General features: G+C 47.2%; 1 protein-coding gene across 10 annotated transcripts in view; it reads left to right on the forward strand.

Moving 5' to 3' along the window:
• Positions 1-27,589, forward strand: part of TIAM1 (TIAM Rac1 associated GEF 1) — a 443,084-nt gene that overhangs the window by 76,543 nt on the left and 338,952 nt on the right. Inside the window, exon 2 of one of the 10 annotated variants that reach the window (XM_089331496.1) lies at positions 22,505-22,573. The exons of the other annotated variants lie outside the window; for them this stretch is intronic. The gene's annotated coding sequence lies outside the window, so the exon portion shown is untranslated. The remainder of the gene's footprint in view (positions 1-22,504; positions 22,574-27,589) is intronic. 10 annotated transcript variants of the gene reach the window in all.

Here is a 27,589-nt window from a genome sequence, read left to right on the forward strand (position 1 = left end):
TTCATTTTATTCTTTGTCTTACTCAATGGTATTGTTTGGGTATCTTGAATTTCCACATTTTTGGGATTTGATACCTGAAACTTTAGAGATTCTTCCTGACACTTTAGGATACCTGCAAGAATTTGTTATGACTGTGAAGCCATGGAGTCATTTTATACAAAGTGGAGTTAGAGAGGGTCTCACCATGACCCCAAACATAGCCAGAAGGTAAAAACGACCTGCTTTCTATCAGTTAACAAAAATAACAACAGAAAAGACTCCCTCAATAATGAGTATCTCTGCAGAGTGTAAGGTTTTATGGTGGAAGGGACTGCAAATGGAGAGTGAAAAATAATGTGCATGTAGTTTTTTAAGGAAAAAAATTGGAAAACTCAACTTTTTTGTGAACTCTAGAATACTTCTCCTTGCTTTCTTAAAATAAACTTTCACATTAAGCCCTGGATCAGAAATTCTTTTTCCTCTCATTCCTAACCAGTAAATAAAACTGTTGGAAGAAAATTTTAATGATCTGGAAACTGTATTTTTCTGGAAATCATCTTTGAACATTCTCGGTGTGGAACAAGCAGCCAGGCAAGGCAGGGCTTTGACCTCGCATCTCCCTGGCTCTCTCTCTCTCTCTGGATCTTTCTGCCAGGAGATGGACGTGGGGCAGGTGAGCTGTCCCAGAGTCAGGACAGTGTCTTTACCGCAGGTGTGCAGTGAGCATGGCCCCCAGGGACTGGCTGCACTGTCATCGAGGCTGTCGTGACCCGTGCATCTCCTCCTGTCCACCTCTTTCCTCAGTACAGTGTTTATTATTACCTGATCGTTGCCTGGTGCTCAGGGCAGTCTGGGAGTGTAGGGTCAGCAGGTGTCCTGTTTGGTTCATTACTCCTTTTCTGATTATAAATGGCATTTTCAGTGGAGAGAAGGTAGAAACTACAGGAAGGCAGGGAGGAAAACCAGAGCTAACCAGCATCTCACCACTTGTAAGCAGCTGTTGTTTACACGAGAGTACTCTTTGCTATCTTTTTTCTCATACCTTAAAAAGTTGGAGGGAAAATGGGATAAAAGCTAAACTTATTTTGGTGCAAAACCTTTTGAAACTCACAGATAGTTTTTTTTTTTTTTTTTAGATTTTATTTATTTTTTATTTAAGAGTTAGAGTTACAGACAGTGAGAGGGAGAGACAGAGAAAAGTTTTCCTTCCGTTGGTTCACTCCCCAAAAGGCTGCAATGGTTGGAGCTGCACCAATCCAAAGCCAGGAGCCAGGAGCCAGGAGCTTCTTCCTGGTCTCCCACATGGGTGCAGGGGCCCAAGGACTTGGGCCATCTTCTACTGCTTTCCCAGGCCATAGCAGAGAGCTGGACTGGAAGAGGAGCAGCCAGGACTAAAGCAGGTGCCCATATGGGATGCTGGTGCCGCAGGTGGAGGATTAACTTACTGCGCCATGGTGCCGGCCTCGTAGTTTTTTAATAATACACATTTCCTTGAGCTTTTTAAGAGACCCTTGCATGCATGAATTTCAGTTTTTTTCCCCATCAAAATGAACTTTTAGTTCCATTTCTGTGAAATTTCTCAAGTCCCCTCTTGTACCTATGCCCTTCCCTCCCCCTCTCCCTTTTCTGCCCCTCCCCTGCCCTCCTCTTGTCCTTCCTTTTCCTGTTTCCTGTCCATCCATGATGCAGAACATGCATGTAATTTTGTATGAACATGTGGCAGTCAGGCTGCTGTATTCAATTCCAGCTCCTCTTCTAGGTAGCATGAGATCTTTCTGTGCCTCAGTTTCCCAGCCTGTGAAATGGGCATGGGTAGTTGTGAGGACCGACTGCAAAAATCTCTGGGGTGCAGTTCTCAGCCCGTGCCCAGCATTTAAACACATCTCAGCAACTGAACTCTGCTCCACACTCTCCCTATGCTGGGGACATGGGACTGAAAACCCTTGTTTTGGGCAAAGGAAAATCAGAGCTTACACATAGCTTAGCCCAGACTTGGCAGCCATGGTGCCACTGACCGAGTGCCTGGGTGACTCTTGGTTGCAGGGCACCATAGGGCTCTCCCACTGGACTCTGGCAGGCCCACAAGTGGTTTCAGACATCTCCAGGTGTCTTCCTGGGGCCAACATCTCCCTGGGTTTCTAACACCTGCCTGGGCTGGACCAATCAGGACTTACCACCTGGTTTGCCCATTGTCATCCTGATGAAAACCGATGGGCGGCCACTTAGCATGCATGAAGGTCAGGCATGTGTTCCAACAGCCCCCTTTCCAGACTCTGAGTGTCTGTCATGAGTCTGGTTTGAAGGCTCGAAGCTGCTGGACCCAGCTGTCCTTGCCTCCGAGGAAAGCCCTACCCATGGCTGTGGCGCCTGGTAGGCTATGGTTCGAGTGACCCCCAAACCTCATGTTGAATTTTAATTTTCAACGTGATGGTGAAAGATTAGGTTGGGGGATCCATCCTTGTGAATGGCTTAATTGTGGCCATCAGGGGAGTGGGTTGTTACCAAGGTGAGCTCCTCTGCTGTTTCCTGCCTTCTCACTGTGTGATGCCTTTTGCCGTGGGATGAAGTAGCCCCCAGGCTGTTACCAAACGCCTCACTTTGTACTGGACATCCAGTCTCTAGAACTGTGAGATGCATTCCCTTGCTTTATAAATTTCCCAGTCTGTGGTGTCCTGTTTCAGCAGGAGCCAAAAATGGACTAAGATGGTATCTCCACCAGGGCGACTGCCTGTCCTTTCCTGACTCAGGCTGGGGCTGCCATGGCCCTGGGGAGGAGTTGGGCCAAGGGGCCCCTTCAGCAGAGGGGTCTTAGTGCTGCCCCCTGGGACACCTGCTGAGCTGTGATGTGCGTCCTGTTAGGTCTCTGGCTGTGGACAAGGCAACCTGGCACAAAGTACTTCTGCCCTATGACTTCCCCAAATAAGAGACCACTGGGCTTTCTGGGCTTTCATGTCCTTGGGTGCCCCATCAGGAAAGGCAGCCCTTACTGCTCTCCTCTGAGCCAGAGTCGTGGGAGCAGGAAGTCCTGGGCCTGGCTGCTGAGCCCATTGCAATGGCTGATTGGGCAGTGGCTACCAAAGAGCAGTCAAGTGCAACGCTGGATGCTTAAGAAATGCAGCTGAGCCCAGAGCAGGGCCTCAGGACACAGAATATATGTCCAAGGTCAATGAAGCACTTAATTGATCTTGCTGCTCAAGGAGGCCCCAGCTGCCTGAGCTGCCACGCTCTGCTGGTGTCCTGTGATCTGACCCTGAAGGACAACCCAGAACAGTAGGGTGCTTACTTCTGCTGGTGGCTCTGAATGTCAGCCTTATTGGTGGCTAGGTGATGGGGCACAGCTGGTTTCAGAGGGACCTTGGGGAGTTTCTCAGGAGCCACTGGCCTGCTGTCAGAGGGTGAGGGTTTTTTTTTCCCAGAAATGATCCAGAGTGGAAGATGCTTTGGGTTCCTGCTGGATGGTGGAGGCTCCTGGTCTTCCAGAAGCCATGGCAGGTTAACAGGTGCCTAGAGCATCTCTCTCTGCAGTTCATGGTTGATTGTGGGTGAGCAAAGTATGGAATCGTGAACCAGCAGGTGGTGGTGGTGGGGTGGAGTGTGCTATGGATTCCCACTCATTGGTGTGCACCTTATTCCTGGACCTGTGTTGGGACCAGGTCATGTTCCCAAAGATGGTCCCTTGGAATCAGAGAACCTGGTGTTGTGAACCCATGCCTGGTTAGGCTGCAGTGCAGAGCTAAACTGAAGGGCTCAAGCCAGGTCACCTTGCCCTCCTTGTGCCTTGGTTTCCTCGTTTGCCAAGTGGGGATAACAGTAGCATCCACTTTTCAGGTACCTGTGTTCTGATCCACAAGGGTGCTTAGGTCAGCATTTGCCCCAGGGTTTGCACTCCATTAGCTGCTGGTGCTTTTGGAGTTGTTGGCACAGTGCCGTGTCCCTGGGACACAAACCGTGCAAATGCCTGTCACTTCAGAAGTATGCTGTCTGCATAGGCTAGGCTGTCTCTGGGGAAACAAGTGCTGCTTGTAGGTTCCTGATGCAATGGCTGCTACTGGAGTCCAGCTCAGCAGAGATAATCTGGTCTTGGGAAGTTTGAGATTCCAGGTCTCAATCTTAATTTTTCATCCCAGAGCTTGCCTTTGGGTTCTGTCTGTCTCCCATGAGTATCTTCACGCTCTCAGGCCAAAATGACATTAAATATTTCCAGTTCTTCTCTCCCTCCCTCCCTTCCTTCCTTTCTTAAGATTTATTTGGAAAGCAGAATGACTGGGGTGGGGGGAAGGGGGTAAGCAGAGAGGAAGAACCTTCTATCTGCTGGTTCATTCCCCAAATTGCCACAGCAGCCAGGGTTGGGCCAGGATGAAACCAGGAGCCAGAAACTCCATCTGAGTCTCCCACGTGGGTGGCAGAGGCCTAGGCACTTGGACTATCATCTGCTGCTTCCCAGAAGCATTAGCAGGAAGTTGGATTGGAACTGGAGGAGCGACTGAAACCGGTGCTCTGCTATGGGATGCCCATATCACAAATGGCAGCTTAGTCCACTGCACCAAACATTGGCCCCTGTTTGCATTTCTTTGTCTCAGGATTACCATCTGAATCTTACTGGCTCCTAGAAATGCTTGTGCTAGCTCATTTTCTGTTGCTAAAATGTAATACCACAGATGGGGTAATTTATAAGGAAGAGAGGCTTCTTTGGTTTATGGTTCTGGAGGCTGCAAGTCTAGAGCATGGCACCAGCATCTGCTCGGCCTCTGATGAGGGCCTCCTTGCTGTATCCTAACGTGGAGGTGGGCATCTCATGGAGAGACAGAGCAGGTGCACTATCTCAGGTCCCTCCTGCTCTTAGAAAGCCACTAAGGCCATGCTGATGGCTGCAGCCTCGTGGCCTCCTCTAATCCCCTAGTGCATTGAGGATTAAGTTTCCAGCATATCAACTTTTGGGGGACACTTTTGAACCCTAGCAGTGTAACAGTGACTTACAAGCACTCACCCACCCGTGTACTCTCTTGGCAACTGAGTGATTGCATATTCTGTGTCTTAATAGAACCGAGGATGGGCCGGCGCCATGGTCCACATGGCTAATCCTCCACCTGTGGTGCCGGCACCCTGGGTTCTAGTCCCGGTTGGGGCGCAGAGTACTAGACCTGGTTGCTCCTCTTCCAGTCCAGCTCTCTGCTGTGGCTTGGGAGGGCAGTGGAGGATGGCCCAAGTGCTTGGGTCCCTGCACCCACATGGGAGACCAGGAGGAAGTACCTTGTTCCTGGCTTCGAATCCGTGCAGTGCCGGCGGTAGCGGCCATTAGGGGTGTGAACCAATGGAAGGAAGACCTTTCTCTCTGTCTCTTTCTCACTGTCTGTAACTCTCTCTCTGTCTCTCTATCTCACTGTCTAACTCTGCCTGGCAAAAAAAAAAAAAAAAAAAAAAAGAACTGAGGATGAAAATGGCCAGTAACTGGGAAATGCCTGGGGGCTCCTTCCCTGGGACCACTTAGAATGTGCATGAGGAGTGGCTTGGCTTCTGGGACGGCCACCTGCCACTCTGGACTTGCTGTTAATTCTCTGTGGATTTATTGTCCCATGGTTGGTGCTATTCGCAAGATCAACCTTTGAAGTGCACACAATCTACTGACTCCTTGAGGTCTCTTTTCTGTCTACAGAAGCACTATCACCTGGTGGCTTTTGCCTTATGAGGGCACTGAACCCCTTTGTGAGTGCTGCACCCTTGTGACCTAATCACTCCCCAAGGCACACTTCCTAATACCATCACTTTGGAGGTGAGGATTTCAACATAGGTATTTTGTGTGTGTGTGGGTTAAGGGGGAGCAAAGGACACAAACATTCAGACCATAGCATCAGTCACATGTGAGGAGTCTTGGGATGAGAAAATGACAATGGCTGGGGTCGAGGTCCTGAACACTCTGTAGGGTCTCCTTCAGGGGTGAGCAGGAATCTGGGATGAGAGCCTGCACTTTGCTCTGGATGGGGGCGTTGATAGCTGAGCTCAATTGAGTACTTTACCCAGCAGGAAAGTGGTGGGTGAAGAGTTTGAAGCCCACATACTCTGCTTCTTTGCACTTCCTCAAATCCTGTCTTTTTATTCCTTTCTATGGTTTTCACTTTCCTTAAGAGCTGCTATTTTAGTGAGGTCCCTGGCCAGAGAGTGGGCTGGGTTTGGAGGCCACCCACAGAGCCGGCTCCCTGGCCTGAGTTCAGCCTGTAGGTGTGGATGTGTTGATGTGCTGAGCTCACACCTGTGGGTGTGTGCACTGTCTGCGTGCTGGCAGCCTCTTTATGTTGTGCAGTAGGGGACACAGAAAGTGACAAGTGGTTGGGACACGGTGTTCTTAGTAGATGTCTTAGTCTGTTTGGACTGCCGTAGCAGAACAGGGCTTAGCAACAGCACAGTTCTGGAGGCGGGGAAGCCCAAGATCAGGATGCCGGCAGGTTTGTGTCTGTCGAGGGCCTGCTTCCTGCTCATCAGTAACTAACTCTTGCTGTGCCCTGATGTGGTGGAAGGGCAGGGGAGTCCTGAAACCTTCATAAGGGAACTAATCCCATACCCAAGGATCCCAACCCTCATGGTCTAATAACCTCCCCAAGGTCCTACCTTTTCAAACCATCACATCGGGCATGGGGATTCAATATTCGAATTTTGGGGAGGGGAACACAAACATTCAGTCCCTGGCAGTGGGTTTCTGACTCCTTCTTCAGGACCGCCAGGGATCTGTAATGCCCTGGTTCACTCCCTTTCTCCAAGGCTGCGTTGATTTGCTTGGGAGTTCTCATGCTGAACTCTGCTTTCCCACCAGAAGGGGACAAGGGACATTGTCTCTGGTCCTACGTCCAGGTTTGCCAGGCTGCTGCTTTGCGGTATCCACTGGCTATACAACCATCTCTCCTCGTTTTTGATTTTGCAAACCTCCCTAGTGCATCTGTTAACCAGCTAATGCCCCAAACAGCTAAAAAGTCTTTGTTGTGACTCATTTCTGCTTCAATACTTGAAAGCCTCCCAAACACCTGATGTTCACCCAAGTTGTTCTTCAGGTTTTCAGTTGCATTCCAGGGAGAGATGCAATCCCCCGCCACCCTGAACTGGTCCAGACTTCATTGCCAGGGCAACACCTGCACAGATGATTCAAAAAGCATTTAGAGGTCATTCTTCACTTCATTTTAACACTAAGCTCTCTGACCCTGGAGGAGCTTAATCCTTATTACACTAGCCTGCCACCAATGTTGGCGCATGTGTCTGAACTGCACCAGTGGGAACTTGCACCTGCCTCTATAAGCGATGACAAGAACTTCCTCCTTGGGAAGCCACAGCTTTGGAAACGATTCTTAGTGTTCTACTTGTTTGCTGCAATTCAGTGACTTTGCATGGGGGCTGGTGTAGTGGCGCAGCAGGTTAAGCCGATGCTGGCATCCTACCTGGGTGCCAGTTCGAGTCTGGGGCAGCTCCACTTCCAATCCAGCTCCCTGCTAATACTCCTGGGAAAACAGCAGAAGATATCCCAAGTGCCTGATCCCCTACACCTATATGGAGACCAGGATGAAGCTTCTGGCACTTGACTTCAGCCTGGCCCAGCCCTGGCTATTGTGGCCATCTGGGGAGTGAATCAGCAGATGGAAGGTCTCTCTCTTTCTCTCCCTCTCTCCCTATAACTCTGCCTTTCAAGTAAGTAGAATAAATAAAAAGAAAAATGCTTTGCATGACAGCTACTTCTAGTGCCTTTCTTAGAATTCTTCAGGAAGCAGGCCCACAATTCTGGCCTCCTATTCTCCTGCTCTGGGTGTTACACTGGATCTCTGTTTCTTGGGAGCCTCTGGGTATCCCAAAATGAATGCAAGAGACCGTCAGCAGGAGCAGCTGCTTCTCCTCTTAGAAATCCTTATAGCGAGAAATGAGTCTCACCATGTTGAAACTGTGACATGTGTTTGAAAATAAAGTTTTAATTAGAAGGAGCATTTCTCAGTCTCAACCTGGTGCTGGCTGTCTTAACATTGAGACTAAAATAAACCGGCTCCAACTTCTTGGCATCAGACCCACTCTGCTTTTTACACACGGAATCTTCCGTGTTGAAGGGTGGGGTGCTACTGCCTTCGAGACCTCAGACTTCATCAGACAAAGGACAGGGAGGCTGTTTGGTCCCAGGGTTACTGGGACGATGGCACCCTTTGCTTCGGAGCCTGCTGGTTTTGGTCTGCTTATGTTCACTTATGTTTATAAAAAGCCTCCTGCTTTCTAAACATGAATCGGGAGACATCTTGGGAGGAGCGGGGGGGGGGGGGGAGGCATCGTGGTGTGGTGTGAGGTTGGGAGCCAGATGGACCTGGGTTCGTGTCTTCTTTTACCTGGGGCAGCGTACTTCGTGTCTGAGCATCTGTAAGACAGGTATAACTTCTTCATTACCAGTTAGACAGTGATGGTTACAGACGGTAGATGTGTAGTGTCTGGCACAGTACCCGCTCAAGAAGTGGTATCCATTATTGTTGTCATTCAGTAGTTAGTATGGTCTGGGAGTATTCTGACTCACTGCCAAAGCCTCTCAGTATGTTTTCAGCCTTAGGTTGGGGATGCTTCAGGTTTAGTTGAGGACTGGCAAGCCTGAGTTCACAGCACCAGATGCACATGGGTGGCAGGTGGGTGTGTCCCTGAATGTCAGCTTGCGGATTGCATCACCCTTCTGTTGTGCTTCTGCGCCCACGAGAAGCCATCAACACACAGAAACAAAACAAGGTGGCCTAGCCTGGTAACTGAAAAATAAGCACTTCCTGGTCATGCATGTAGCCTAGTGATAAAAATACCTGTCGCTTATCCATGTGCCTGGCTCCAGCTCCTGACCCCAGCTTTCTGTTAATGCATACCCTGGAAGGCGATGTGACAGTTTAAGCCATTTGGTCTCTGCCACTTAAATGAGAGACCTAGATTGTGTTGCTAGCTCCTGGGGTGGCTGGAACTCAGCCCCAGCCTTTTGTGGCACTTGGGGAGTGAACAATGTGTCTGTCTCTCCTCCTCCAGAGAGAGAGAGAGAGAGAGAGAGAGAGAGAGAGGTAGAGAAGGCCCTTTCTTGATTTCCTTGTGCCAGGCTGACTAGCTCAGGTGATGAGAAGTTGGATATTAGATTAGTGCAAGACAGAATTTTTTCATCCCATCTCCTGGGACAGGGTTCCTAACACTATTGGAATCTTAGGAGGGATTTATTTATTTATTTATTTATTTATTTTTTGGAACCAGAGCTGTTATAACCTTTTGCAGAAGGTAAATAATTAAATTCCTAGAATTGCCTAAAAGCAACTACTAGTAGGTTGTCCAACTGTCTTTCTTTTCTATGCTAATGGCTGGGAGCCCCTGGGTGGCTTTGGAGTGGGGGCTGGTCTCTAGAGGAACCAAACCAGGTCTTGGAAGGGTTGAACTTACTGCTCCAGCCGGCTGGCGCTGTGGTGCAGCGGGTTAAAGCCCTGGCCTGAAGCGCTGGCATCCCATATGGGCACCGGTTCTGGTTCTAGCCCTGGCTGCTCCTCTTCCGATCCAGCTCTTTGCTATGGCCTGGAAAACAGTAGAGGATGGCCCAAGGCCCTGCACCGACGTGGGAGATCTGGAAGAAGCTCCTGGCTCCTGGCTTCGGATTGACGCAGCTCTGGCCATTGTGGCCATCTGGGGAGTGAACCAGCGGATGGAGGACTCTCTCTGTCTCTACCTCTCTCTGTAACTCTGTCTTTAAAATAAATAAAATAAATCTTTTTTAAAAATAAAATAAAAGAAAGTTTCAGCTCTAGTCTTTCCTCCAGGGAGGGGGAGGGGCTGGGGCTGGAGATTGAGTTAATCACTCTTGGCCAGAGGTTTATCCAGCCTTGACTGTGTAATGGAACTTGACACAGGGCTTTGAAGAGCTCTCAGTTGATAGTAGGTGCTGAGGCTGGAAGAGCACATGCATGGATGCTTGGGACCCTCCCCTGTCCCTTGCCCTCTTCATCTCTGACATTTGGCTTTTCCTGAGTTGTATCCTTTATGATGCACCTGCAATAGGAAGTACATGTTTCCTGAGTTCTGTGAGCCATTCCAGCAAATGTTGACCCTGAAGAGAGTCATGGAGCCCTTGGATTTATAGTCAGCCAAGCAGAAGTGTGAGTGTCCTGGTTGTGGAACTGAGTCCCATAATCTGTGGGATCCGTGCTAATTCTTGGTAGTTAGTGTCAGCAGAGAGTTGGAGAATTGGTTGGTGTGAGGAGAAACCCCATCCATTTGGTGTCAGGAGTGGCATGAGTCAAGACATTAATCAAGGGATTAATGACATGTCCCCTTCAAGGAGCCATGGCTCCAGGAGGTACTGACTGCACCCTTGTGTCTGGGATAGATTTCATTGTTGAGCTGAGAAGGCCATGATGGTCCTGGCTGCATACTTTCTTCTTAAAGCAGGAACTGACTGATGGGTCTTTGTCTGGGCCTCCCCCCTTCATCTGGTGATGGAACTCTGTCCATTATTGAAAGCATCTCTGATTTTAGCTTAGATTGAGTTGAAATCCCTTTTCTAGTGAACTTCACCAGTTATCTTATGATCCTGCAAGTATCTGAGGATTACTGCCATGTCTTCCTGTGATGTGGGCATGGGGTAAATTAATTTCTACTCCAGACCCTTGCCTTGCACAGAGAGAAGCAGTCTAAGTGCAGACAAGGTGCAAAAAGTGGCAACAAATTTTATTCAAAAGGTGACAGAGTGAACACATATGCCCATGTGAGCAAGGGTTGCCCCGTACTGAGAAATACCCATCATGAGAGGGGAGAGCGCCTTGGGCCAGAAGATTGCCTGAAAGGAGGAGGGGAGAGAGGAAGTGCACCTGGCAGCACCTCCAGCCTTGATCTGTGGTAGAAGAGAGCCCCTCCTAGGTGTTGGCCTCTTTTATGAGGTAGGGGTGGTGATGCTACAGGCGTGAAGCCTCCTGGCAATTATATGGTATCTCCACAGGTTCCACGTGGAGCTCAGTATCTATGTTTTCATGGTATCCCTCTTAGGTCCTGGATGAAGCAGAGTATCTCTGGAAAGGTGGTGTTTTGATTGACAAGTAGGAGGGTACAATTACATATGGGGGCCTGCAACTTCCAGGTCAGCAGACCTGAACTCCCTCCCTCCCTCCCTCCCTCATCACCTGTGTCTCTATTTCCAGGTTAAACTTTGACATTTCCTCTGACTCATATTGTTGTTGTCCCCACCCCACCTCGACTTGTGACTTGTTCCAGGTTTTTGCCTCCACATGTGTAAGAATTCAAGGAGGAAATGTAGTTAAAGGCGTGCAGGAAATCAAGATTTATTTAAAGGGACAGTGCACACTCAGGCAAGAGTGCCAACAACCGCAAGAGAAAATGAGTATTGCAGTTTACAAGATTCAGGGTTGTCCTTTTTTTATTTTATTATTTTTTTTTGACAGGCAGAGTGGACAGTGAGAGAGAGACAGAGAGAAAGGTCTTCCTTCCATTGGTTCACCCCACAATGGCCACTGCGGCTGGCGCACCGCGCTGATCCAAAGCCAGGAGCCAGGTGCTTCTCCTGGTCTCCCATGCAGGTGCAGGGCAAAAGTACTCCTCCACTGCACTCCTGGCCCACAGCAGAGAGCTGGACAGGAAGAAGAGAGACCGGGACAGAATCCAGCGCCCCGACTGGGACTAGAACCCGGTGTGCCGGCGCCGCAGTTGGAGGATTAGCCTATTGAGCCGCGGCGCCTGCCAGGGTTGTCCTTTCATAGTATAGTGATGGTACCCAGGACAGGGCCTAATCGAATATTCAGTGGAGGAGGAGTTTGGGACAGGGCTGCCTTGCACATTGTGGTAATCTCTAGGAGAGTGTCTGAGTACATGTAACTGCAAAGCACATATTGGGATCTAAGAAGTATCATGGTGTCTGGTGCATGATGGGAAGTGAGACTCAGGTGCATGATGGGGAGTGGGTGTGCTGAGCCTGTAGCCATGTTGGATTGGCATGGAAGTAGGTGGTGTTTGGGCAGTTGAGTCCTCAGCCACTCCTTGTTACCACCTGTCCTATATCAATATTCCTTGGACTTTGTTTTTATATGCTACCAAAGATCCTTGTGGCTTGTTTTCTGGGTTGTACTTCAGATTGTCAAAGACCCCCATGAAGTGGGGTTGTTTTGCATAACTTATCTCAGTAGTCCTATTATGCTTTGACTACTACCCTTCGTTGTTCTAGATCCTTTCTGAGCTTTTAAAGCATGCATTTTCCCCTTTTCTTATTTTGTAGCTACGTGACACTGTTGTCCATTAGCTTTCAGTCCAATCACTTTTGTACCAGCCCCCCGCTCAACTGTTCTTGTGTTGTTGATTCTATTTAATTTATGTATAGAAGTTGGAATCAATCTCAATTAAATTTTACTACCAGTTTGTCTGGATCTTCCCATTACCCCTGTCAGGTAAGTTATTGACTCAAAAACAAATGGTGGTGTTCTCCATAGTTCAGACCTAGAAGAGTTTCTTTCTTTCTTTTTTTTTTTTAAAAAAATGATTTATTTATTTATTTGAAAGGTAGAGTTACAGAGAGGCAGAGGCAGAGAGAGAGGTCTTCCATCTGCTGGTTCACTTCCCAGATGGCAACAATAGCCAGAGATGAGCCGATCTGAAGCCAGGAGCCAGGAGCTTTTTCCAAGTCTCCCATGTGGGTTCAGGGGCCCAAGGACTTGGGCCATCTTCTACTGCTTTCCCAGGCCACAGCAGAGAGCTGGATCTGAAGTGGAGCAGCTGGCACTGCAGGAGGTGGCTTTACCTGCTTTTCCTGCGGTGGGGGGGGGGGGGGAGGCTAGGAGAGTTTCTTAAGAGGCCAGTGCATTTCAGAATCCTCCCACCTCTTTAACTGTGAAGTTACCAGAGCTGGGCTGCCATCAGCAAGAATAGACTATTGTCAGCTACAAAGAAGACAAGGGAGGGAGAGGAAAATGGGATGGGTCTATCGTGGGCAGTAGTTAATTGCCATGATATTATTCTAGTGATAGCTCATTGTAGTTTACAAGGCAATGAACATTGTCCAAGTCAAAATAGCTTCTAGCCTGATAGGATTGTACTTGAAACAGCCTCTTTAATAAGCCAAAAATATGCAGGACTTCTTCCAATATGGAAAAACTGCTTCTTGATTAGTATAATAGGTAGCTGAGCACTGTTTAGCTTGGAAGAGCCTAGGCCTACTTAGTTTGATTAGCTGTCTCTAGTAACTAACTGGATTTTCTCTTCTATTCCACTGCTATGGTTTGAATTTGGTTTGTCTTCCCCTATGCCCTCGACTCATATAGGAGTTTAAATCGCCAAAGTCCTATGTTAATGTTGTTGAGAGCTTGGAAATTTACTCCGACTATGGTGTTTGGAGATGAGGTCTGCCGCTCCCCCTCTTCGTGGAGGAGCAACACAGGACCCTGCGCTGTTCTTTCGTCTGCTCGGCCCTCCCCGGGTTTGCTGCTGGTTCTTCCCGGGTTGGCTATTATCCCTTCCACCTCCGTGGAAGGGCAGTTCCCCCTGGCCGCATTCCCCACTTCCGCAGGGGAGCGGCACACCGCCGGCCGGCTTTCTCGGGGGCTGCACGGGTGTTCCTTCAGCTAGATGTTCCCCATAGATGTTCCCCGTGCATGCCGTCTCTCTCCTCCTTTATAGTCCTCCTCCGCCAATCCCAACTCGGCTGCCCACACGCCGAGTACGCTGCTCTCCTCCAGTCAGGAGCAAGTCCTACAGTTTATTAGTTGAACTGGAGGCAGCTGTGCGGAAGCTGTTTACTTCTCTCCCATCGCCATATTGTGGGAGAGCAGATGCATAGAATAAGTCTTAATTCCAGTAACTCAGTCTAGTCCGGTTTGCTCCCCACAAGGTCTTTGGGAAATGATTAATGTTAGGTAAGGTCATTAAGGTGGAGCCTCCATGATTGAATCTTAGTGGCTTTATAAGGAGAGAACCAAACCAGACAGGTGCATAGAGACACACGCACTTCCTGTCTGTTGCCACGTCATGCTCCATATCACTTTGGTGGTCTGCCAGCAAGAATGCCATTACCAGATGAGTCCTCTAGCCCTGTACCTCCAGAACTGGGAGCCAGAGTGGAATTCTTTTCTTTAACAAGGTACTTTGCCTCTAGGATTTTGTTAGAGTAATGAAAAATGGATTTACGTATTTACTTAGGACTTTTATCAAAAAGCTGTCTCTCTCCTCTCCTTCTTGAATATTTGCCCTCCTGTAATAAATCAGAGCAGTGATTTTATTGGAAGAATGTAGGATCTGCTGTTAGGGGACCTGGGTTGGACTCTTGGCTTCCCCTATGATTAGGGCCAAATATTTCAGTTTATTTTCTGTTGCTATAAGAAAATGCCCAGGACTGGGTAATTTATAAAGGAAAGAAGTTCACTTAGCTCACTGTTCTGGAGGATGGGAAGGCCCAAAGCATAGTGCCAGCATCTGGTGAGGCTGTTCGTGCTGCATGATACCATGACGGAGGACATCCATAGTGCGTCAGGTCCCTTTTCCTCTTCTTACACAGTCACCTGTCCCATCCTGGGCCCTGCTCTACCAACCTTCTCTCATCCTAATGACCTCCGAAGGCATTGCCTCCAAATATCAGCATGTGAATTTGGGGATTAAGTTTCCAAGACCTGAAATTTAGGGACACATTCAGACCATGAGGCAAAAACCCTCAGGAGCCTCAGCTACTGTCTTTTGCACTGGACCGCAGTGGGGACATTGTAAGACTGTGGTGATGGGATTATATGAATAAAGGTCACTGTGGGGTTCTGCGGGGTGTTAATTAATCACCTCCTTCTCCTCCCAGAGTTTAGAGCCAACTGATGAATTTAACACAGAATTCAGACAGATGGGCATGAAAATATCAGTGTTATTACAGACACCTCGTGTTGGAGAACAGGCGTGGAAGTGGGGCCAGATGGATGTGCTCACCACCCCTCCCCACTGGTAAGCCCGGCTAGCCCAGAAATAGGCAGAGAAGGACTGGGTGAGTCCTGAGCGTGGTCAGCTTCCAAAAGAGAGAGTCCGGAAGGTTCTGGGCAGCATGTGTCCTCTCCCAACCTCAACAACTAGAAGGCATCTGCTTCCTCTCTGGGAGAAGCCAGTGAGGAGGCGTTGAGAGCGAGGTTGTATTGTTTGCTAGGACTAATTCTTTGTAACAAAGTATTATAGGCTCGGTGGCTTAAACAACAGCAATTTATGGTTCAGGAGGCTAGAACTGCAAGATCTGGGTGTCTGTGGGTCAGTGCTGGTTCCTGCTAAGGTCTCTTCCCCTGGCTTCAGGTGCTTTGCTGGAGATTCTTGGAGTTCCTTGGCTTGTGGACATGTCACCCCAATCTCTGCCTTCCATCTTCACCCTCCCTGTGTGTGTGCCTGTGTCTAACCATCTCCTTTTAAAGGACTGCAGTCATAATGGATTCAGGGCCTGTCTCACTCCAGTGTGACCCTAACGATGTCAGCCACAATCCTATTTCCAAATAAGGTCACATTCTGAAGTACTGGGGGTTATGACTTCAACATGAATTCTTTTTTTTTTTTTTAAGATTTATTTATTTATTTGAAAGTCAGAGTTACACACACACACAGAGAGAGAGAGAGAGAGAGAGAGAGAGACAGGTCTTCCATCCGATGGTTCACTCCCCAGTTGGCCACAACCGCTGAAGCTATGCTGATCTGAAGACAGGAGCCAGGAGCTTCCTCCAGGTCTCCCACATGGGTGCAGGGGCCCACGGACTTGAGCCATCCTCCACTGCTTTCCCAGGTCACAGCAGAGAGCTGGATCAGAAGTGGAGCAGCTGGGGCTTGAATTGGCACCCACATGGGACACTGGCTCTTCAGGCCAGGGCATTAACCTGCTGTGCCACAGCATAGGCCCTTCAATATGAATTCTTAGGGGACACAATTAAACCCATGACAGAGGCCTAACTTTTTTCCTTCTATACTTTTCCTTCCAGGATTGTAGAGAGCTTTCCTTCCTTAGTGGGAATGGGATTAGTAACCATGAGGTGCTCAGTGGTTTCCTTCTGTGATGGACTGAATTGTCTCCTCGGCTCAAACTAGTGTGTTGAAGTCCTAACCTCCAATGTGACTGTACTGAGATAGGGCATTTACAAAGATAGTTAAGGTTAAATAAGGTCATAGAAATAGGGCCCCAACCCAATAGGACTGGTGACATAAGAAGGGGAGGAGACACTAGATCCTGTCTCTGTCTCTCTATTTGGCTGTACACAAAGGAAAGGCCATGGAGGATAGAGAGAAAATATAGTTGTCTGTAAGTGAAGAAGAAAGGCAGCCCCAGACACCAGTGCTGGCTGCACCTTGGTCATGGGCTTCAGCCTCCAGGGTAATGAGAAAATAAATGTCTGTTGTTTAAGCTACCTTGTTATGGCAGCTTGAGGAGACTAAGCCCCCTCCTCCCCTTCTTGCCAAGGCTGGTAACTCTTGGTGTGGTGACATTGCCCTGCTGAGGTCTCGGCTGGTGTTCCTGCCTTGACTGGCACAGGGCAGGGTGGTGGCTTCCCAGGTGTGCTCTTCCTAGTCCTCTGTTGCATTTAATTGATTGGGTAACTGAGGAAAAGATCACTTAAGCAATTTGCTCACAGCCACTGGAGTGGATGAGGCGATGAAACCTGCGGGCGAATCCTGATGCTCTCAGAGCTCGCTTGGATAAATCCCAGACAAATATATTTAATTCCTTAGTTAAAAATGCAATTCATGGTGACATGTGGATGTCATTGACTAGCAAAGAAATGACACAAAGTGGGTCAGTGACACACTGCACTGTTTTGTGACAAATGTAGGTTACCTAATTTAATGGGAAACCACAGGCTAGAGGAAAGTGGACCTAAAAAGCTTAAGTCTTGGAAAGAAGAAAAAAGGTGCTACTGCCCAGTGATGACTGGGGTAGAATAAGTGCAACTCTTTGAGACTGAAGCTTTTAACAGCAAATGCTTTTGCTGTGCCCTGTAGGTAAAAGCTGCTGCTTTAATTCAAAATATATTGATTGCATGCTGACTGTGTGCCTGTCTTTGTGCTGGGTATTAAGCACTAAGAGCTAAAATGCACAGCTGCCTTCCTGGAAATAGCTGCAATTCAGTGGATCTGACCAAGTGGACAGTGGCCATGCTGTATTGTATGTGTGGCCAAAGAGGGTGCAGAGAGGTGAGAGCACTGGTAGGAGCATCTCAGAGATGGAAGACAGACATCAGGGGTGGTTTAGTTGGAAGAGGTGGAGTCCCTGTGGAGAATGGTGTTTCAGGGAGAGACTTTGGGGGATCTTGTCTTTAGAGGTACTGTCCTCTTGTCTCCTTTCTCTTCTTCTTTTCCTTCCTCTTTGTTAGTAAATCATTAGTAAATCGGCTTCCTAGGTTGAATACAGAAGTCTTGATTTGTACTGTTTGCTGATTTCTATAGTGTAAAATTTCTCATCGTGGCCAATCCCAGGCTATCATTATGATGTCAGTTGGTCTACAATCATCAGTTCTAACAATTAGCACAAGCCGTTGCAGTCCCACAACAGCAGACCATACTTCCCTTCCATCTGTCCATCTATCCACTTCCATATGTGTGTATCATCTACCCATCCATTCTTCTGACCATCCACCCATCCTTCCATCCATCCATCTATCATCCAATTGTCACTCATCCATTTATTACATTTATCAATCCATGAGTCTGTGTATCCATCCATCTGTCCACCCATCCATCCTTCCATCTGTCCGTCCATCATCCATCTGCTTCCATTCATCACATTTACTCATCATTTGTATCCATCCATCCATTCATCCATCCATCCACTCGTCTGTCCTGTCCATCCTTTTGTCCACCAGTCTCATCCAGTCTCATTAATCAAATTTATCCATCAGTATGTATATCCACCATCCACCCACCCATCCACTCACCCATTTATCCATCCAGGACATTTATCCATCATGCATATCTACCCATCCACCCATCCATCCATCCATCCATCTATCCATGTGTCCGTCCTTCTGTCCATCCTTTTGTCTGTCATCCATCCACTCAGTTTCATTCATCACATTTTCCATTTATGTGTATGTACACCATCCAATCATCTACCTACCCACCCATTTATCCATCTAAGACATTTATCCATCATGTGTATCCATCCATCCATCCATCCATCTTCTATCCATCTAATCCCTGTTCATCCACATAGTTCTAAACAAACATAATCACAGGGATAAATCATGTTATAGCTTAGTCAAGTTAAGTCTTCTCATTTTACGGACAAAAAACTGATGTCTGGAGAGGGAATGTGAATTTTAAAAGTCTATTTGTTGACTTTTAAACCATGATCTCCAGAATTCAGCTCTGCAGCTGCCCCCTTACGTGAAACACACACTCACCCCTCTAATATGGCCCAGTAGTTCCCAAGCTGGAGAAATGGGAATCCAACTTGTGCACTCCACACTTCTGGTCCTAATGCTGTGCTATGTCTCAACAGTTGCAGGCTCTTAGCAGACCCACAGTTTTCCTTGATAGGTGGCGAGGAATGTCCTCGTTGAAATAACATTCCTTTCCTAGTGCATAGCAGTGAATTTCAGACCTAATTTAGTAGTTGACTCTTGATTTTTATTTAGTCTTTGGTGTTTCTGGATATCATTTATCTTTTTTGTATGTGTGTGATATAGTCATTACTCTTTTGGACTCCAACTTAAGTCCTGTATTTGAGGTGCTAATGAGCTGCCTCTTGGGCACCCCATTTGTGTTGTACTGAATTTTTTGGCTAGACTTATGGGGTTGAAACATTTCCATACTCTTTCTTGGCTTTCTAGCTGTATACCTTGGAGTTTTTGGTGACATGAGTAAAATTGATCATGCTTATGGTAACCTTGACTCTTACTGTCTAAAAACTTTGTTTTGAAGCTGTGGACAAAATGACAGGTGGATATTGATTACTCCAGAGGACTCAATTCAAAGCTAGCTTCTGGGGGCCAGCACTGTGGCTCAGCAAGTGAAGCTGCTGCCTGCTATGCTGGCATCCCATATGAGCAACAGTTTGAGTCCTGGCTGCTCCTCCTCTTCTCCCTCTTTTTTTTTTTTTTTTTAATAAAGATTTATTTATTTATTTGAAAGGCAGAGTTACAGAGAGGCAGAGACAGAGGCAGGGGGAGAGAGAGAGAGAGAGAGAGAGAGAGAGAGAGAGATATCTTCCATCCACTGGGGTTTACTCCCCAAATGGTTGTAATGGCCGGAGCTGGGCCAATCAGAAGCCAGGAGCCAAGAGCTTCTTCTGGGTCTCCAATGTGGGTGCAGGGGCCCAGGGACTTGGGCTTTCCCTGGCCAATACAGAGAGCTGGATCAAGGGTGGAGCAACTGGGACTTGAACTGGCACCCAAATGGGATGCTGGCACTGCAGGTGCTTGCTTTACCCCCTATGCCACAGTGTTGGTCTCTGCTCTGCTTCTGATCCAGCTCTCTGCCAATGCACCTGTGAAAGCAGCAGAAGATGGCCCAAGTGCTTGGACCCTTGCCATTCACATGAGATACCAGGGTGGAGTTACTGACTTCTGGCTTTGGCCTGGTCCAGACTTGACTGTTGTAGCCATTTGCGGAGTACAGTAGTTGATGAAAGATCTCTTTGTCTTTCCATGTTTCTCTCTGTAATTCTGCCTTTCAAATAAACAAAACTAAACAAAGCAAAACAAGACAAAACACTAGCTTCTATTTGGTAACATTGAGTGAGAAAAACAAGGTGCTAAGATATGAATGTGACATATCCATATTTTATAAAAAGTAAGCAAATGAATTGATGGTTTTATCTGGGGAATACAATGAGTGGACTGAAGAGAGAACTTTCATTTTTAACTTTTTGTGTTTATGTATTGTTTGCTTTTAAAAAATGTCTTAATTACAAGCATGTAATAAAGTAAATCTAGACTAAACAGGAAGTCTGGTTATTTTTGAATAGAACATCTGAGAATAGGTGATAAATGATATTGTCTTCTTCCTTTTTTTTTTCCCTTAAAGGTGTATTTATTTATTTGGAAGTCAGTCAGAGAGAGAGAGAGAGAGAGAGAGAGAGAGAGACAGAGAGAGATCTTCTATTGACTGGTTCGCTCCCCAGATGTCTTCAACAACCAGGGGTGGGCCAGGAAGAAGCAGGAGCTTCATCGGGGTCTCCCATGATGGCACTTGGGCCATCCTCCACTGCTTTCCCAGGCCATTAGCAGAGAGCTGGTTCAGAAGTGGAACAGCCAGGGCACCAACTGGCACCCATATGAGATGCTGGAAGCAGCTTTACCTGCCATGCCACAATGCTGGCCCCCCAATATTATCTTCTTAAGACAATTTTCCACTTGTCCAATGTGAGGTGTTTATGTGTCTCATTTATAAATTGTGACTTAATAATCCCAATTACAGTGAATTTTGATCACTAGAAATTATAATTGCTTAAGTATTCATACCTGTTCCATAGAGCATAAATCTAACTTTTAATCTCGCAGTGAGTTCTCCTTTCACCTAATAATTTTTTTTAACTAATTCTTTCCCAGCGAAGTTAATCTATCTGAATGCACCGCCTGAGCTGGTCATCCCTGAGGGCTCCAAGCAGAGGTTCCGAAGCCCCTGTGGAGCTGTTCTGGGAGTGGACCCAGGGCTGCTCTGTGTCTCTTGCTCGTTTTGCCTGTGGACACGGAGGAGAATTAGATTTCCCTCGCTGCCCAGGAACAGCAGCACATTCCACAATTCCAGCCGCCCCGCCGGCCCTGCTCCTTTCTCCTAATGCACTTCTTTCATGCACTGGGCAGTTCCATCATCTGCTTAAAGATGTCCTCTGTTGTTCCTGATCTCAAATTAGCAGCGATACATTTCGCCCCGTTCCCTGTGGCTTGGAGCATTTGCAAAGCCAAGGAACATGTGGGTATTGTACAAACCATAGTCAAATCAGTTTGTAATACTCTAAAGTGGTAAAATAAATGTGACTTCTTATTCATTTGCAAAGAAATATGTGGACTCAGTAAATGAGATCTTATTGATGCAAAGCACAATTGTGATTATCCTAGTGGAAGAAAATAGTTTTTCTATTTTGTAGTCTGTGGAAACCTTTCTCTTTTAAGTTATTAGGTCAAATTATATGAATTGCCAAATTGAGCTCCCAAAAGGGCAATTTCCTGCAGTTCAAGCTAAGATAGCTTATTTGCTCAGTTGTAAGGCACGGGAAATGAGTGTCTACGTTAAGAAAGGACATGAGATGGACGTGCCGTAAGGATGCCGGGCATCCCTTATTTGTTTGAACCTGTCTCTCATGGTTAGTGTTTACTTACTTGACACTTGCTTGTTGCCTCCCTAGCTTTCAGAAAGTATCTAGAGCAAAATTGGTTGCTTAGCAACATGTTCCAGCCCAGGAGGGTTGGAGAATGGGTCAGTGATTAACAATTATGTACAATCAAGTTTAGAAATGCATAACAGTCCGCAGCATTCATGCTCTGACCACCGGAAAGCATCCGCATTCTGCTGCCCTGGGTTTATGGCTATCATCAGTGTCTTTATTGCAGTTGTGATCTTGACCTCCTGGTGGCAATTAAGAAGAACTTTGTACTGTACCAACGGAGGCTCATGATGCCCCCTCAGTGTATTGGTCCATTTTGCAAAAGCCTCTGACACCCGTCATCTGGTTCACTGCCTGTCTGGACGCTCATCCCCTTGGAAAATGAAAAGAGAAAATGAAGAATCGGGATATTTACCATTGTTGTCATCTCAACAAATTGTCCCCTGTTAGGGAATCTGTAATTTACTAAGGAACAAGCACACACAGAGTAAGTGACAGCAGCTCCCTCCTTCTACCCAGATCATTGTTGCAAGAATTACACGTGCAGTGTGGATACTCTTTCTGAAATGGCCCAAGCCCTTAGTCCTTTCTCTTCCTTCCATTCGAGCAAACAGAAGGCAAATTTTGCATAATCCAGTCCTTATTTAACCTTTCTGTCTGCACAACTATCCATGGAGTAAATCCTGAAAACGGCAGTAAAGCTGGGAGGCATTTTTATAACTCTGGCAAAGCTAATAATGCACATTTCCTTGTTGAGAATCATCGAGTTTAATTGACTAATCAATTTCTAGGCCCTTTCCATTTGTACTTTGTTTAATCAACAAAAATAAATTGCCCTGCCAACCTTGAAAGATCCAAGCCGGGGAACAGTGGCAAATACTTGGTTTGTCCTGCCAAAAGTGCTCTCCCGCAGAAATGTCTTAATTGAGAATGATTTATATTCAGAAGTGCTGATGTTTTATCATTTGTCTGGAGAAGGAAAAAGCTGGGTAAGCAAGCAGCGTGCAGCCGTTGGAGGCATTGTTTTTGACATGGACCTGCTCTTCATCCTTGAGATGTTTATAGAAAGATGACCTGCCCTGGCCCGGCTTGCTACTGGTGCTCATGCTCCCCGTGAAGTGGCTGTCAAATATTCCCCCCAACTTTTGGCTAGAGTCAGTCTTTGTTGAGAACTCTAAAATCGAGGGCTTGGCCCCCTTCTTTCTGCTGGGTTTGACTTACTGCGACTCCTGTTCTCAGGGCCTGTGGTGGAAAATCGGCTGACATCTAAGCAGTGAGAGGCCTGGGAGTGCTGTCCCAGTGAAGCAGGTGGGTGACCTGCCTGGTGGTAGGGAAGTCTCACTAGTCGTAGGTGGCCGTGGGCTCTCAGGGTGTCCTAGGGGCTGGGAGCTGGGTGGGTGACGTTCTTTCCCGAAAGTACATTTTTTGCACCCCCGTGAAGGGGAAAGGATGATGACATAGAATATTTATTTAGTGCTACCTGGTGTGTTCTCATTTCTCACAATCATCTTGTGAAGGAGCTAAACTTCAAGGAGCTGGCGAGGAAGATGAGATTCAGAGAACACTGCCACACCCCTTGTATGAGGGTACCTTAGGCAGTTTATGAAAGGTGCCAGTGTTGTTGTGCAGTAGGTCAAATCAGCACTTATGACACTTGCATCCCACATCAGAGTGGCAGGTCCAGTCTCGGCTCCTCTGCTTGTGAATCCAGCTTTCTGCTAATGTGTCCTGGGAGGCCATGGATGATGGCCCAAATGCTTGGGCCTATGTCATCCATGTGGGAGACCCGAATAGAGTTTCTGGCTCCTGGCTTCTGCCTGGCCCAGCCCTGGTCATTTGGGGAGTGAACCAAAGGATGGAAGATCTCTCTCTTTCTCTCTCTCTCTCACTCTGCCTTGCAAGTAGATGACAATAAATAAACAAACATAAAAAATTGTATGGAAAATAGAATTAGAAGGTAAGCTAATTCTGAAACAAAACTGTTTTGAAATCCATTCACATGAGGGTTCTTCAAAAAGGTCATGAAGTATGCATATTATGAAAAAAAAGGCTTCATGGATTTCCAAAATTTTGCACCAAATAAAATTGTTAATTATATTCTGCTAACTTTGGAGTGCCCGCGAATGTGGAGTGGCTGTGATGTGAATCTTGTTATTCTGCTGGTCGACAGTTGTCTTTCCATTTCCCTGGCTTGTGGTCGGCTAGTTCTCCTTGTTGCCATTGAGTTTCACAGAAGCAGGTTTCCCCTGCAGGGCTCCTGGGTTGCAGGTACTATATGGCTGAGGTTTGTGGGTGCTTGTTGGAGGTCTGCCACTTTCCTAAGACCTTGGGATGTATTCATTCATGTAATCCTCACTCACCTGTTAGCTACTGCTGTCCTATCTTACAGATGAGAAATCTGAGGCACAGAGTAGCTAATAGTTGAGGGAATCAAGATTTGAACGTGGTACTCTGACCCTGGAGCCCAGGTTCTTAAGATTACCTTCCAGGGGCCAGTGCTGTGGCATAGCTGGTAAAGCCACCTCCTACAGTGCCACCAACCTATATGGGCACCGGTTGGAGTCCCAACTCCTTCACTTCTGATCCAGCTCTCTGCTATGGCCTGGGAAAGCCAAGGATGATGGTCTATGTCCTTGGGCCCCTGCACTCACATGGGAGACCTGGAGGAAGCTCCTGGCTCCTAGCTTTGGACAGGCCCAGCTCCTGCCGTTGCTGCCATTTGGGGAGTGAACCAGCAGATGGAAGACTTTCTCTCTCTCTCTCTCTGCCTCTGCCTCTCTGTAACTCTGTCTTTCAAATAAGTAAAAAAATCTCTTTTTTAAAAAGAAGATTACTTTCCATTGAGTGCACTTTTGTTTTTTTTTTTTTTTTAATATTTTCCAAGTCACCAATGATGTGAGGAAGCAGCCAGGATGACTGAAGAAAGGAAAGTGGAGACTTTATAGACCTTCATTCACACCTTGTGTAGACATTGCCGGCCACTGATTTAGTTGTCGCTTCAGTTCTTGGCTCATTCATAGTTCTCAGGCTGTCCTGGGTTGTCTTTCCTGCTACTTTCTCTCCACTTCCAATTGCTTCCTCGTGTGTCCTTGCTAAAGGTTTACCATAGATTGATGGGAGCCAACCATTTTCCAGCACCTGCCAAGAAGTCATTGACCTACACATGATTCTATGGACAAAAAAATTAACGTTAAATAAACCTGAGACCCAATAGGGGGCTACTCAGTAAACAGTATTCTGTACGTAACCACTTCTTGGAAGCTGACAGAGTGGTAAAACTCCAGCAAATGCCTGAAACTCTCCAGCATTTTTCTTGCTTCCTAAGACCTTAGCCAGACCACAGCATCATTGATTCCAGGGTCCAGTGATGCAATGAAGGCTGCAGAAGAATCCTTGCATTTCTTTGGGGAGGGAATCGGATCAATTACCATCATGATGATGCAAACATGCTCAGAAAATGATGTCTGTTGAGTCCCCTAGGACAAGCCTTGCTTCTAGCACTTTGCATGTATTAATCCTTTGTCTCATTAGCTGGACACCATTATTATCCTTGTTAAACAGAGGAGAAAATCTCTGTTAAATGTGCATGTCTATTGGGATTTTAGGAGTTTAGAATTCTGTAACTTACCCCAGCTAGCCAGTCAGTCCAGGGCAAGACCAAGTGTCAGCTGAGCCTTCTGAGTCAGGCTTTCAACCACAGTGATCATCTGAGCTCTGAGGACCCTGGGACAGCTGGGAGAGGGACAGCAGCATGGGAGACAGACATGGTCATGGAACTCCATGTGGATTACAGACTCTGGCCACTTTCTGTACCATGACCCTGTTACTTGTCACTCTCTTTTGGCATCAGCTGTGGTATGGATTGGAGGTTGGTTCCATCTGTCTCTTGTCATCTTCTGTTTGTACTCCAGTGCCAAAGAAACAAGAGCTCTGGTGGATATCACATGCTTTACCTAGGCAGGCATTTACTGGGTCTTAGGGCTGGGCAAGGTACATTTTCTCAGTGACCGCACAACAGCCCTAGTAGGGTCAGCTTGAATTATCATCTCCGCGTTGCCAGAGGAGAAACCAGAGGCCTGTGAGTGAGGGTGAGCCACTTAGCCAGGGTCACACTGCAGGTGCAGGCAGATGTGGGCTCTGGAGCCATGTGCTTGTAAGGGCTGAATGTACCTGGGGTGAGATTATTGTGTGCCCACCTGGACACTTCCTGTATCATCAGCTCTGCCACACTGCTGTATCTGAAATATGTTTCCTCTCCCCATGTGCTGTCTTGATGTTCTCCTGTCTCAGCAGCCTGAAGGTTTTTAGAACAACAGGATGAGATTTTCCCCAGCCCCGGAACTGTTTTTTTGTGACTGCTTGTGCATCTGAACACCTGCTGAGCTGATGAGCTTTTCAAATATCATTTGGCTGTAGGGAGAGAGCTGTGAGTGATTCTCAGGAACACACCATCCTGCTGCCTCCTTGGGGTGGGTGGTGGTAGGTGGTGGGCGGGCTACGCATCCTCCTCCCTCCCAGCTTCCCCTGTGAGCATCTCTTTCCTGCTGGGGGGACAGTGGTCGTTTCTGTGCCGTGTTTCTCGGACAACATCGCCTCTGGTGAGCCTTTGAGAGTGCAAGAGAAATTCTCATCTTTTTCTTTCTGGATTTTGTTTTTCATAAAAATGCACATGTTTACAGAATCCTGTATGGAAATTCTGGGTTTCCATTGACATCAGAACTTTGCCCTGCCTCCATCCTGCCCCATACACCTGCCATGAAATCTGACCCACTAATTCTGGTTTCTGGTGTGTTCCCCACCCCAAGTATGGAAACTCAGAATTTGAAATAAATAGAATTTTGGATCCTCTGCTCCACTCCTCTTCCCAAGGTTGTTAGCCAGAGGCTTGGCAGGAAAATACAAGGCACACTCAGAGGCCAGGGAAGAGAATTGGGTGGAGAATTGTTATGTCATGAGCAGAAAGGGGTGGTGGGGTCTCTTGGGACTTGGGAGGGGGACAAATTGGAGGAGCAGGTAGTTGATTCCATCCAGGTGAACATGTGACCTGTGATGGAGACCCTAGGTGACCTAGCAGGGAGGAAGCTGGCGAGGAATGCTGCTACCTCCTTTACCCTCCACCTACTCCCATCACTTCTGTCACCTCCCAAGGAAGGGATCAGAGGGCCAGGAGGTCAGCCCAGGCACAGCACAGAATGCTGAGCACATCACCCTTCTAGATTTTTAAATAACTTCTCTCCAGTAAGTGGATGGTGCTTCTGAGAACACAGGAAGGCAGCCTGGTCATCCTGAAATGCTCTACCTGGGATTTCGACAGAGTGGGAAATTGCAGAGCCTGTGTGCGCGACGTTGAGTCCTGCCGGTGACTGAAGGCCTCCTGCTTTGTGTCAGATGCTTTCATATCCAGTCTTGTAGTTTTTTTCTTCTCCCCTCTCTTATTTGTGCTCTCTCATTTCAAGACCAGTGGGAAAGGCTCCTTTGTGCCTCTTGGAGATGAACCCGTTCTGCTGCAGTATCACAAGGAGTGGTTTGTAAATAGCTCTCGGGGCATGCATGTGTTCAAAGGTACTTTTGCCTTATCACGTGCAGCTTGATGTATAGAACTAGGTATTTCTTGATTCTGCAAAACAGGGAAATTGAATATGGAGAGGCAGTTGAGAAATGAGCAAGTGCTATGCTGCGTAAGACTCTGGGTTTAATTGACCCCGTTGAGCCTGGGGCTGGGAGGTCTCCTTTTGCTCCTGGCCCCAGCTTGCCCTTCTCTGTGACCTTGGACGACACCTCTACATACCAAGACCTCTGTTGACACTGGAGTTATTGTTACTGAGAAAGACTCTCTCTTGAGTCCTTCCCAAGCCTTTTTTACAAGTAGGCCTCATCCTCCCCAGCTCAGTTTTAGCAAGAATCCTGCTAAACCAGTTTAGAGGGAAACCCCCACCCACACTATCTGATCCAGTTACTCAACCCCTACCTTTCTCTTAAGTCCTTGATCTGCCTTCAGCAAGAATCCTGTTAAGTGGTTTAGCAAGAGTCCCTTGATGCCTCTTAGTAGTTTCCTCCACTCTTTGTCTTTAAATCAGATTCGCTCCTCCCCACCACTGCATTCAGAGGTTGAGCTTGATCTATCTATCTTTCTTTCTTTCTTTCTTTCTTTCTTTCTTTCTTTCTTTCTTTCTTTCTTTCTTTCTTTCTTTCTTGGCAGGTGTGTGTGGGGGGTGATACAAGAACTTTATTGAAAGAAAAGTGCAGTGAAATTTGTTGAAAACTTGAAAAAGAGAGGGAACTTAGACACCTCCCCTCAGGCAGGGAACAAGTGCAGAGTGGATT

This window comes from Oryctolagus cuniculus, chromosome 4, assembly GCF_051225735.1.
Source record: "Oryctolagus cuniculus isolate XC-2025 breed Fujian yellow rabbit chromosome 4, ASM5122573v1, whole genome shotgun sequence".
Lineage (NCBI taxonomy): Eukaryota > Metazoa > Chordata > Mammalia > Lagomorpha > Leporidae > Oryctolagus > Oryctolagus cuniculus.